Here is an 11,442-nt window from a genome sequence, read left to right on the forward strand (position 1 = left end):
GGTGAAACCCTACACAAGCTTGCCATGGAAAGGAATAAGAAGGATTGGATGAAGACAGTAGGAAAGCAGAGAGACGGAAGGGAAGGCATCTTCATGCGCTTATCTGAAGTTCCTACCAATGAATTACATAAGTATCTCTATCTTTATCTTTATGTTTATTTCGTTCATCACCATATCCATTTGAGTTTGCCTGACTAAGATTTACAAGATGACCATAGCTTGCTTCATACTAACAATCTCCGTGGGATCGACCCTTACTCGCGTAAGGTTTATTACTTGGACGACCCAGTGCACTTGCTGGTTAGTTGTGCGAAGTTGTGTAATGCCATGGTATTGAGCTACCAAGTTTTTGGGGTTCATGACCGGGGATTATGAGAGTTGTGAAAAGTATTGTTCACAATTTTGCGCACCAGTTTCCTCTGTTTTGTTCTGTTCGGATGTCTTCTCCGCTATTTGTCCGTCCAAGCCATCGCTGTCCCTCGCGGTGAAGCCCCTCGCCTAACGTTGCTGCGCCGAACCGTGCCGAGTCTCGTAGTGCTTGGCCTCCTGTCTCCGTGTTGTGCCTTTGTTCCGTCTCCCTATACTCGAACTGTCTGCAAACAGGTGACAAAAAAAAGCCTCTTTTTTCAGTTTTAAAATTTGATGTTTATGCTAATTTTATTTTTTCAAAAATATCGCATTGGTTGATTATCTATTTGTTGAATTAATTTTTGGATTATTTTGATATAATGGTTTATTTAGGGTTTACAATATGGATATTTATATATAGAAATTTTGTTAAAAGAGGGAAATTTTCACTGTCAAGCAGGGCAAATTTTGCCTTTTCCAACAATAAATGGTGTCCTGCTTCTGCAAGCTTCAATGCCTCTTGATTTTTCTATTCAGTTCTCATGGATGATTTAGGGTTTTGCTATAAATAAGAAGTTTTATATTTAAGGTCTAATGGAAGCCGAAAGCCATTAAACATAATGTCATTTCATATTGATATTGCAATATATGTCATCCCCTATTTGGTGCCTTGAATAGATTCTGGTCATCTGCCTACATATTGAGTTTTATGTTGAGTATGATTCATTCTTAAGGTGCTTCAAGTTAATTCAATCAGAACCTTGGAACTGGAATGTTTATTTATTTCCTTTGTGGTGCTTTGGAGTTGTAATTTGATATTTGGTTCTGTTCTCTACAAGGTCAGCATATTACTTTTACCATATTTATTTACATGTGATGCATCATATGGTATTACTAATGAAATATTACTATCTGCCTAGCTAATTTTAGATGATACTTATCCTTATAGAGATATGCTTTAATGCTGACATTATCGAAAAGAAAAAAAAAAGATTTAAAAGGACATGATTTGATCTTCAGTTTTTAAAATTTGATGTAACATGTTTATACATATGTCAATTTTTTTAAAATATGGCATTGATTGAATACCTATTTTTTGAATTGATTTTTGAATTTTTTTGATATAATGGTTTAGGGTTTACAATATAAATATTTATGTACAGGAATTTTGTTAATTGGTGAATTGACATTTGAATTAGTTTTGCTGTAAACATCGTTAGCTGTATGCATCAAGATCATTTTGTATATACAAGCTGAAACTAAGTTGTTGCAGATTGAATGGACCAGGAGTTTTGTTCTTAGAAAGGACTTTCTCAAACGTGGAGAGTTGCAAAGTGCAAGGCTTTATGTTCATGTGAAGTCAGCACTTGGTAGAACTTTCACAAACATTGCAATGTGAATTTTCTGTCCATTCAATGGACCAGCCACTCTTAAAATTGGAATGAAAAACATACCTTCTGAGAATTGACTTTCAATTAAGGTTTGGTGCTATTCATTTGATATTATTTGTTGTTGTTGATTTGGATTTTCATTAAAAATCTTAGTATTTTTTCTGATGTTACACCTTATCATATCTTCTAGAAAAATATTTTGTTGTGACAAAGACGGTGTGAGGATGCATTGTATTCCCTGCTCACTTTTGGTGCTCGTCACTTGGCATCAGTTATAATGGCAAAGATCATATCCAAGGGAGATGGAATATCTGTTTATGCTAGAGCAAGCAGCCTTTAGAAATTTTTTTCTGATGGTTCTTGTTACCATAAGAAAAATTCATTTCTTCAATATACTTGCTTTTAAGTTTTTGTGAGCCAAATTGGTTCTCTTGTTTGAGAAACTATATAGAACTCAATTTTTATAAACAATTTTAGTTATTATTCTATCAATGATTCTTGTTACCATGTGCTATATGAAAGTTCTTTCATTATGTTGGTCATAATAAATATTTGAGTGATTAAAATTGAATTTTATATTATACTTATTACTACTATTATTTCTGTTTCATTTTATCCATTACTTTTTTTGTATATTCTTAAGATAAGGTATTTTAAAAGTCAAAAAAATAAAGAGAAGGTATTTTTGGTACAATTTGTATATAAATAAGAAAAAAATTATAGTGATAAAATAAAAGGGATTATAGGAATATTTTTTATGTTGTAGAATCATTAAATAGGGATTATAGGAATATCTTTCATTGAATATTTATAATTTCTCTGAATTTTTAATTAGGTCTCTATACTTTTTTTCTTTTCAATTAGGTATGTAGCGAAAAAATAACAAAAAAAATGACAATTCAGTAGGTATGTAGCGAAAAAATAACAAAAAAAATTATATAAAATTCAATCTCAAATTTTAAAATTTTTAAGTTTGACAAAAATAGCGAAAATCGAGATTTTACGTAGAATCAAAAAGATAATTAAAAATCATAGAACATAAAATCGTAAAATGGAATGTAAGATTTTACTAAATATATAAATTTATTAATATCAATTATAGGAGCAATATAATATGATAAAATTAAGTAATTTAAATAAAAATAAAAATTTAAATTTGACAAAAATATCATAAATAATAACATAATAATAAAATAAACCTAAAGTATGGTGCGGTATTTTACAACTCACAAACTAACCGGCAAGTGCACCGGGTCGTACCAAGTAATATCTTACGTGAGTAAGGGTCGATCCCACGAGAATTGATGGATCAAGCAACAATGATTGATTGATTGGCTTAGTTAGGCAAACAAAAAAAGGGTTTTGAGATGTTCAAAAGTTTTGAGTTCGAACTCAGAATATCAAAAGGATAGACAAATAATAAGTTGGGAAAAAAATATGGAGAAAACAGTTAAGGCTTCAGAGTTATCTATTTTTCCGGATTAACTTTTCTTACTAACTATTTTAATCATGTAGGATTTAATTCATGGCAAACAATATGTGACTAGACCCTAATTCCTTAGACCTTTTTAGTCTCCTCTAAAATTCATTAACTGCCAATTCCTTGGTCAATTAATTCCAATTAGAGGGTGATGATCAAATTCCAGTTTATATGCCACAAAAACTCTAATCACCCAAGAAATAAAAGGATTATATGTCACGTATCCTGTTAAATTCAGATAATTAAAAATTAGGAGAAATTGTTTTCAAGCTGTTGTTCAAGTAAAGAGCTTTTCCAAGTTTTACAAGAACTCAAATAGAAAAGAGGGTCATACTTCCGTTTCACCCGAATTCATAAAATAAAGAGCAAAAACAATTCTTAAATTATAAATCCATACATGAATTAAAATAGAAAAAGCAATGATATCAATCCATACAAATAGACAGAGCTCCTAACCTTAACAATGGAGGATTAGTTGCTCATGGTTCAGAGTAGAAAATAAGGATTGTAAATTGGAATGGAATTCCCTAATGGAATTCCCCTAATGGAATCTCCTCAATAGAAGAGAAGTCTCTCCTTTTTATAACTAATCCTAATTAATTTAAAATCTAATTTCTAAAATTAAAATAATATCTTTTCCTATTTTCAAATTCAAATTTGAATTTAAATTAGAATTAATTATAACAATCATCAAGTCTTCAGTTGGTGGCTGGAGACCACTTGATTCTTTCACTCTGCAGCCTCTAATCTGTACTTTCTGGGCTGAAAACTGGGTCAAAAGCATCCCAAAAATTGCTCCCAGCATTTTCTGCGCGAGGCGCATGTCATGCGTACGAGTCAGTCACGCGTACGCTCGATGGTCTTTTTTCTGAGTCACGTAGACGTGTCAGTCACACGCACGCGTCGCTGTGAAATTCTTCAAATCACACGTCCACATCAGTCACATGCACGCGTCGTCGTGGAAAGCTCCAAATTACGCGTACGCGTCAGCCACGCATACGCGTCGCTCCTTGCTGCCATCTCTTTTGATTCTTGAGCTGCAGAAACTCTATCAAATCCAGTCGAATGCTACCTAAAATAAACAAAATTGCAAAAGACTCAAAGTAGCATCCATATTGGCTAAAATATAATTTATTCTTTATTAAACTCAACAAATTAGATGCAAATTTACTAGGAAAAGATAGAAAAGATGCTCACGCATCACAACACCAAACTTAAACCGTTCCTTGTCCTCAAGCAACCAAAACGAATATAAACTTAGGATGTGAATTTGCATGAAAATGAGAGTTCGATTAAGCTCATGTCTCTTCTTATAGTGGGGTTTAAAACTGCAATCCTAAATAGTTTTTGCATTTAACTTTATCCTTTGAAGTTCAGAATGATTGAAATCCATAGGAACTCAGAATTCAGATAGTGTTATTGATTCTCCTAGTTTAGTATGTTGATTCTTGAACACAGCTACTTTATGAGTCTTGGCCGTGACCCTAAATATTTTGTTTTCCAGTATTACCACCAGATACATAAATTCTATAGACACATAACTGGGTGAACCTTTTCAGATTGTGACTCAGCTTTGCTAGAGTCCCCAGTTAGAGGTGTCCAGAGTTCTTAAGCACACTCTTTTTGCTTTGGATCACAACTTTAATCGCTCAGTCTCAAACTTTTCACTTGACACCTTCACGCCACAAGCACATGGTTAAGGACAGCTTAATTTAGCCGCTTAGGCCAGGGTTTTATTCCTTTGGGCCCTCTTATCCATTAATGCTCAAAGCCTTGGATCCTTTTTACCCTTTGCCTTTTAGTTTAAAGGGTTCTTGGCTTTTTCTGCTTGCTTTTTTCTTTTTTTTTTCTTTTTTTCTTCCCTTTTTTTCGCAAGCTGTGTTTTTCACTGCTTTTTCTTGTATCAATAATCAATTTTATGATTTTTCAGATTATCAATAACATTTCTCTTTTTTCATGATTCTTTCAAGAGCCAACAATTTTAACATTCATACACTTCACTATCAAAATTATGCACTGTTCATGTCATGCATTTAGAATCACAGAAAATACCATCACATTTAAGTAAATAAGACTACTTTTAAAATTAACTCAATTTCTCATGCAATACATCACTTCTGTATTTTTTATTTGAATTCAAGCTCAGTGAGTAATACATGAGACGTCTTTTCAGAATTAAAGCAATTAAGAGAAATCTAAACTAGACCTAGGATTCTTACTGATAAAGGATCATGCAACAAACAAAGCAAAATAGCAGAAAACCAGAACGTAACATAGAAAAATAGGGGAGGAATAAAAATGAAAGGAACTCAACCACATTAGTTATCCTAGCGGTCGCTTTATTCTTCAGGTTGTGCTCCTCAGTGAAGATGATTCGCCTCCCTTTTGGTGCCATAGGAATAAACAGAAAGCTTTAAGCGAAGCGTCAACACCAAACTTAAATGTTTGCTTGTCCTCAAGCAAAGAAAATCTGAAAACAAAAACAAATAATAAGATGAAAGAAGAAGAAAAGGATAAAGGAACAAGAGAGAATTAGGATTGGGAGAGAGAGAAAATTAAAACTGGGCGGCGAACTAGTGTAATTGTGCGGCGCAGGCGACGCGTACGCGTGCAGCACGCATACGCGTGGGTCGCGTAATTTTCTTAAGGACGCGTAAGCGTCAGGCACGCGTACGCGTCGCTTTTGGTTTTGTGCGATTCGCGTGAAGGCAGTGATGAGCGGATAATTTGTACGCTTTTTGGCATTGTTTTTAGTATGTTTTTAGTATATTTGGTTGAGTTTTTAGTATATTTTTATTAGTTTTTAGTTAAAATTCACTTTTCTGGACTTTACTATGAGTTTGTGTGTTTTTCTGTGATTTCAGGTATTTTCTGGCTGAAATTGAGGGACCTGAGCAAAAATCTGATTCAGAGACTGAAAAGGACTGCAGATGCTGTTGGATTCTGACCTCCCTGCACTCGTAGTGGATTTTCTCGAGTTACAGAAGCCCAATTGGCGCGGTCTCAAAGGCGTTGGAAAGTAGACATCCTGGGCTTTCCAGCAATATATGATAGTCCATACTTTGTCCAAGATTTGATGGCCCAAACCGGCGTTCAAAGTCACCTTCAGATTTCCCAGCGTTAAACGCCGGAACTGGCACCAAAATGGGAGTTAAACGCCCAAACTGGCACCAAAGCTGGCGTTTAACTCCAAGAAGAGTCTCTACACGAAAAATGCTTCATTGCTCAGCCCAAGCACACACCAAGTGGGCCCAGAAGTGGATTTTTATGTCATTCACTCATCTTTGTAATTCTTAAGCTACTAGTTCCCTATAAGTAGGACCTTTTACTATTGTATTTTCATCTTGGTTTTTCTGGTTCCCTCTCTGGGACCGAAGCCAATGATCACTTTTGTTCTTATGAATTTTCAACGGTGGAGTTTCTACACACCATAGATTAAGGTGTGGAGCTCTGCTGTACCTCGAGTATTAATGCAATTACTATTGTTCTTCTATTCAATTCCGCTTGTTCTTGTTCCAAGATATTCATTCGCACTCAAGAACTTGATGAATGTGATGATTATGTGACACTCATCATCATTCTCATTGATGAACAAGTGACTGACAACCACTTCTGTTCTACAAGCAAACAAGGCTCTAATGTTTATCTCTTGGGTTCTTTAACCGGAATCTTCGTGGTATAAGCTATAACTGATGGCGGCATTCAAGAGAATCTGGAAGGTCTAAACCTTGTCTGTGGTATTCTGAGTAGGATTCAATGATTGAATGAACCCATTTGAGTCTGCCTGACTAAGATTTACAAGGTGACCATAGCTTGCTTCATACCAACAATCTCCGTGGGATCGACCCTTACTCGCGTAAGGTTTATTACTTGGACGACCCAGTACACTTGCTGGTTAGTTGTGCGGAGTTGTAGTGATCACAATTTCGTGCACCAGGCAGCCGCGCACACGCGCAACTCTCTGTTCGCGTGGCTAGGGAACCAATATTGGCATGCGACGCATTCGCGTCATGCACGCGCACACATGGATGGCCGTTTGGTCGAATGACGCGCACGCGTCAGGGACGCGTACGCGTGGTCAATTTTGTGCGTCTAGCATACTTCCAGCCCCAAACCAGCACAAGTCTCTGCCCAAATACATATTTATGCCGTTTTTCCAGGTCACGCGTTCGCGTCAGTGACGTGCACTAGTGGAGTGCCAAAATCACCAAAGACGCGCACGCATGGGGTACGCTTACGCATGGGCTTATTTGTTCGAAAGGCATTATTCCTGTGCCACTTCCGCGCATCTCTCTGTTAAATTTTATTATTCACGCAAATGCATATGACGCGTACGCGTCAGCGACACTTATGTGTCATGTGCTCCTCTTCTTTTTTTTATCCGGTTCCTGTTTTAAAATAGCTGCATGATCAGAAAATTAGTAAGAATTCAATAAAAATCAAATAAGTAAGAAAACTACTATTACGAAAAATAACTAAGAATGAAAAGGAACGATCATACCATGGCGGGTTGTCTCCCACCAAGCACTTTTAGTTAAGGTCCTTAAGTTGGACATGTGGTGAGCTCCTTGTCATGGTGGCTTATGCTTGTATTGATCCAGGAATCTCCACCAATGTTTGTAATTTCAATGGCTACCGGGATCCCAAACTAGGCGCGTAACACCTTTGAGCAAGTTGAAGCAAGTGACAAGTCCCCAAGAGTGTTGATTGTGGGAATGAATTCTGTAACACCCTAACTACCAAAGCTCACGCTTCCGGCTGCGCGACTCTGATAGCTCGGACATTACGACGACACTTATATTATTTAATACTAAAATATGAGCCTGTTTAAAACTTTAAACCGCAAAACCGCTCCCAAAAATACTTTTGCTATACAACATACATCCATACATACCATACAACTTACAAAAACTCATAAAGGGTACATCCATATATATACATATAAGTATGTAAATATTACAAGGATTAACCAATACAATCCCTATCCCTCTTAAAGAGTATATCTAGATAAAGGAGAAGGTACAATAAACAATAATCTAAAGCAATACAGAGCATTTAAACAACAACTAAATAAACTCTTCGTGACTTCAGCGCTCATATCCTGAAAGGGGAAAAATGTAGGGGGTGAGAACATCATCCTCGAAAGTGTTCTCAGTAGATGGTTTTTGGGAATTACTGTAATAGGATACGTGAAGATAAACCGTACCAGTGACTAAAACCATCTTATGCCTATTTTTAAAAACAACAGTGTACAATAAAAGTAAAGTCGGAAATCTCTTCTGAAAGAGGAACCATTCAATTCTCAAAACATCAAAAGCCTTTCAAAAAGGTTTATCTATACCGAACCAAAATACCTTTCATATTTTATTCCAAACCAAAAACACAAAACCGAAATCAACCATTGGTTCATCCCATTCCAACCACGGCCTTAGGCCCAAACAATCCCACCATCAACCAATCACCAGAGTCCAACAGAGTCTCGGTAGCAAACACAAATAGGAAAATGCAAGCACAAACAAACAGTTATTGCAAGTAGGACAATTAGAAATTAATCACATAGGCAAACTAAGTATAGTATGCACACCCAAACAATGTCACATAGATGCATAAGATGCATGCCTGTCCCTAGTGGCTGATGATATCATCTGTCAGTTATAGAGCCAGCCCGACAAGTCCTGGTAGCTAACCATTGGACTGTCCCTCTGTCGTGTCTCCCCAACTCGAGTTATACTCAATATAAACTTGATCATAATCATGATCCATATCCATCACCCTCACTGGTGAATATTTATAGGGGTGAGCTCATCCGGGAGTTTCACAGTGCCCAGCCACCCTGACGACATAGGGTCAAAAGAGCTTCGAGTCTCAACCTGGAGCACGTGGTGCCTAGCCACTGCTTTCTCCCAGGGAAACTCTTATCTCCGATAGTAGAAGTGCAATATCACAAATTATCAATATCTCAGCATATATGCTGTCATTCTCAGCCATGGATCAACATCCATCTCAGCCAACCGGCTCACGGTTCAATCCAGAACCAGCCAATACTCATAATCATACACAGCCATTCCGGCTCACAACAAAACATCATCAAATTCATAAAACCGGCATTTAAGCCATAAATCACTTTTTCTCAAATCGTTTCACTTTGAAATCAAGTTTCAACTCTTTTCAGCCTTGGCTTTAGAAATCTCGTTTCTCAAATCATCTCAGGCTCATAGGCCAAATTTATTCAAAGTGAGTTCCATTTTTAAAACAAAGCCACTCTCGGCATTATCTTTCCAAAACTTCCAAAACCATGACAAGTTAAGGATTTATTTCAAAGTATTCAAAATCACACATCCATCAATGGGATTTTATAACAAAAGTTTCTCAGGAGAGTCCCAAGTCTAACAAAATTTCTCTGCAGAGTCCCAAGTCTTTAGGGAAGGTCAACCTATATCAATTCCTTAAAATTCATTGAAACTCTTAAAGTCATAGTTTCTCGATTCAAGTAAATAAAACAGAATTTATTATAAAACTGACCATACAAAAATCACAAGTTTCAACCCGGTCCAAAAATCAACTCATTTGAAACAGAACCGGTTCATTTGAATCAGACCACTTTCAGGTTTCTTTTGGAACCCATTTTTCTAACTCTTCCAAAATGCCTCAAACTTAATTACTCAATCAAAAGTCTAGGTTCCTTTAAAAATCACTAAAAGTGTTTCCTTTAAAATCACTAAATGTTCATTTTTACATCGAAATCAATATTAGAGCATCATTCTTTCCTTCAGTGATTCAAACGGTGAAAATAGTTCATTTCTAAATAAGCTGAACTCAACGCATAAAGTTCATTAAATAAATTGAGCTTGAAAACATAAATATTCTCTTAATAAATCAAATAATACAATTTCTCAAATCCAACCCTTTTAAAATAACTTTTCAAACAAGACTAGGATTTTGTAGAAATTTCGGCAACACCTCCCCTAAAATTTGGACTTTTGCCACCCGGTTCGGGTCCCAACTAAACCATTTCTCATTCCTTTTCAACAGCTCAAAACCAGAAATCAATTCAAAAGCAAGCTAAATCCAACAGTCGCCTCAGTGGTATATTTCAAGGAAACCATTTCAAAATCAAATCAATATCAACCGATTTAACTCATTTCCGCTTTTAAGAAACGGCTCAATAACAAATCGTTTGTCTGAAACCAGGTCAATTAAAATAAACCAGGCTGAATTCAACAGTGCGTTCTACTTTCCACATTATCCAGAAAATCAACTCAACTCAAATCAATTCATAACGGATTAAACCCGATTTTAATGCTTTAAAAGAATCAACTTCAAAAGCATCTCGTTTCACGAAACCACACAACAATTCAGCCAAACAAACATCCATAATCATTCAAGTCAATCAAATAATACATAAGGCAGATGCAATCACTAAATACACCATATCTCACATCAGTATCCATATGTAATAATCCCAATAATAAACTATAGTTTTCGGAAAGCGCCCCCACCTCAAAATGCAATTCCATAACCCAAACGTCTCACAGAGTTCTTTCCGCCTCAACCCGAAATCGACAATCAAAATCCCGACTCCGCGTGTTTTTTCTCAATAGCAAAACCAACCTCAACGCCACAAGTAAACTCGGATTCTACCCCTGGAACCGTCAACATCATAAACACTTTATTACACAAAATTGAACACTAAGGCAGGGCTTTCGAAACAAAAATACTTACTGAAACTAAGAAAGAGCGGCTGAATCAAGCAGTGATAGCTCCGGCGGTGGTTTCGGCAACAACCGTGCTACCCCTGATGACCAAAAAGGCAACAATTAAAACTCGAACCTATGTTACCAAACCTCAGAGTCTTTAACCACGCATAACAGAATACTGACCAAAAAGGGCTTTTCAAAAAGAGCCTGCTTACCACAACAAGGGAAGAACAACTGCACCGAGTAGCGGTAGTTCCGATGGTGTTTCCAGCAACACCCGCGCCACCACCGGCGATCGGAAATGCAGAGCCGCAGGTCCTCTGGCAGGGACAACATATCATATGACAGCTCCTTTATTAAACACAATAGTTTCAGTGGCAGCTTCAAACTAAAATTGAATTGGCGAAACTAAGAAGAACCAGAAACAGGGCAAGCTTACCAAAACAATGGCGATCCTAACGGCGGCTTCCAACGGTAGTGGCGGCGGTAGCTCAAAAGTGGCGGTAATAGTAGCGGAGCCCTTCCC

The sequence above is a fragment of the Arachis duranensis genome, chromosome 3 (genome assembly GCF_000817695.3).
Source record: "Arachis duranensis cultivar V14167 chromosome 3, aradu.V14167.gnm2.J7QH, whole genome shotgun sequence".
Classification (NCBI taxonomy): domain Eukaryota; kingdom Viridiplantae; phylum Streptophyta; class Magnoliopsida; order Fabales; family Fabaceae; genus Arachis; species Arachis duranensis.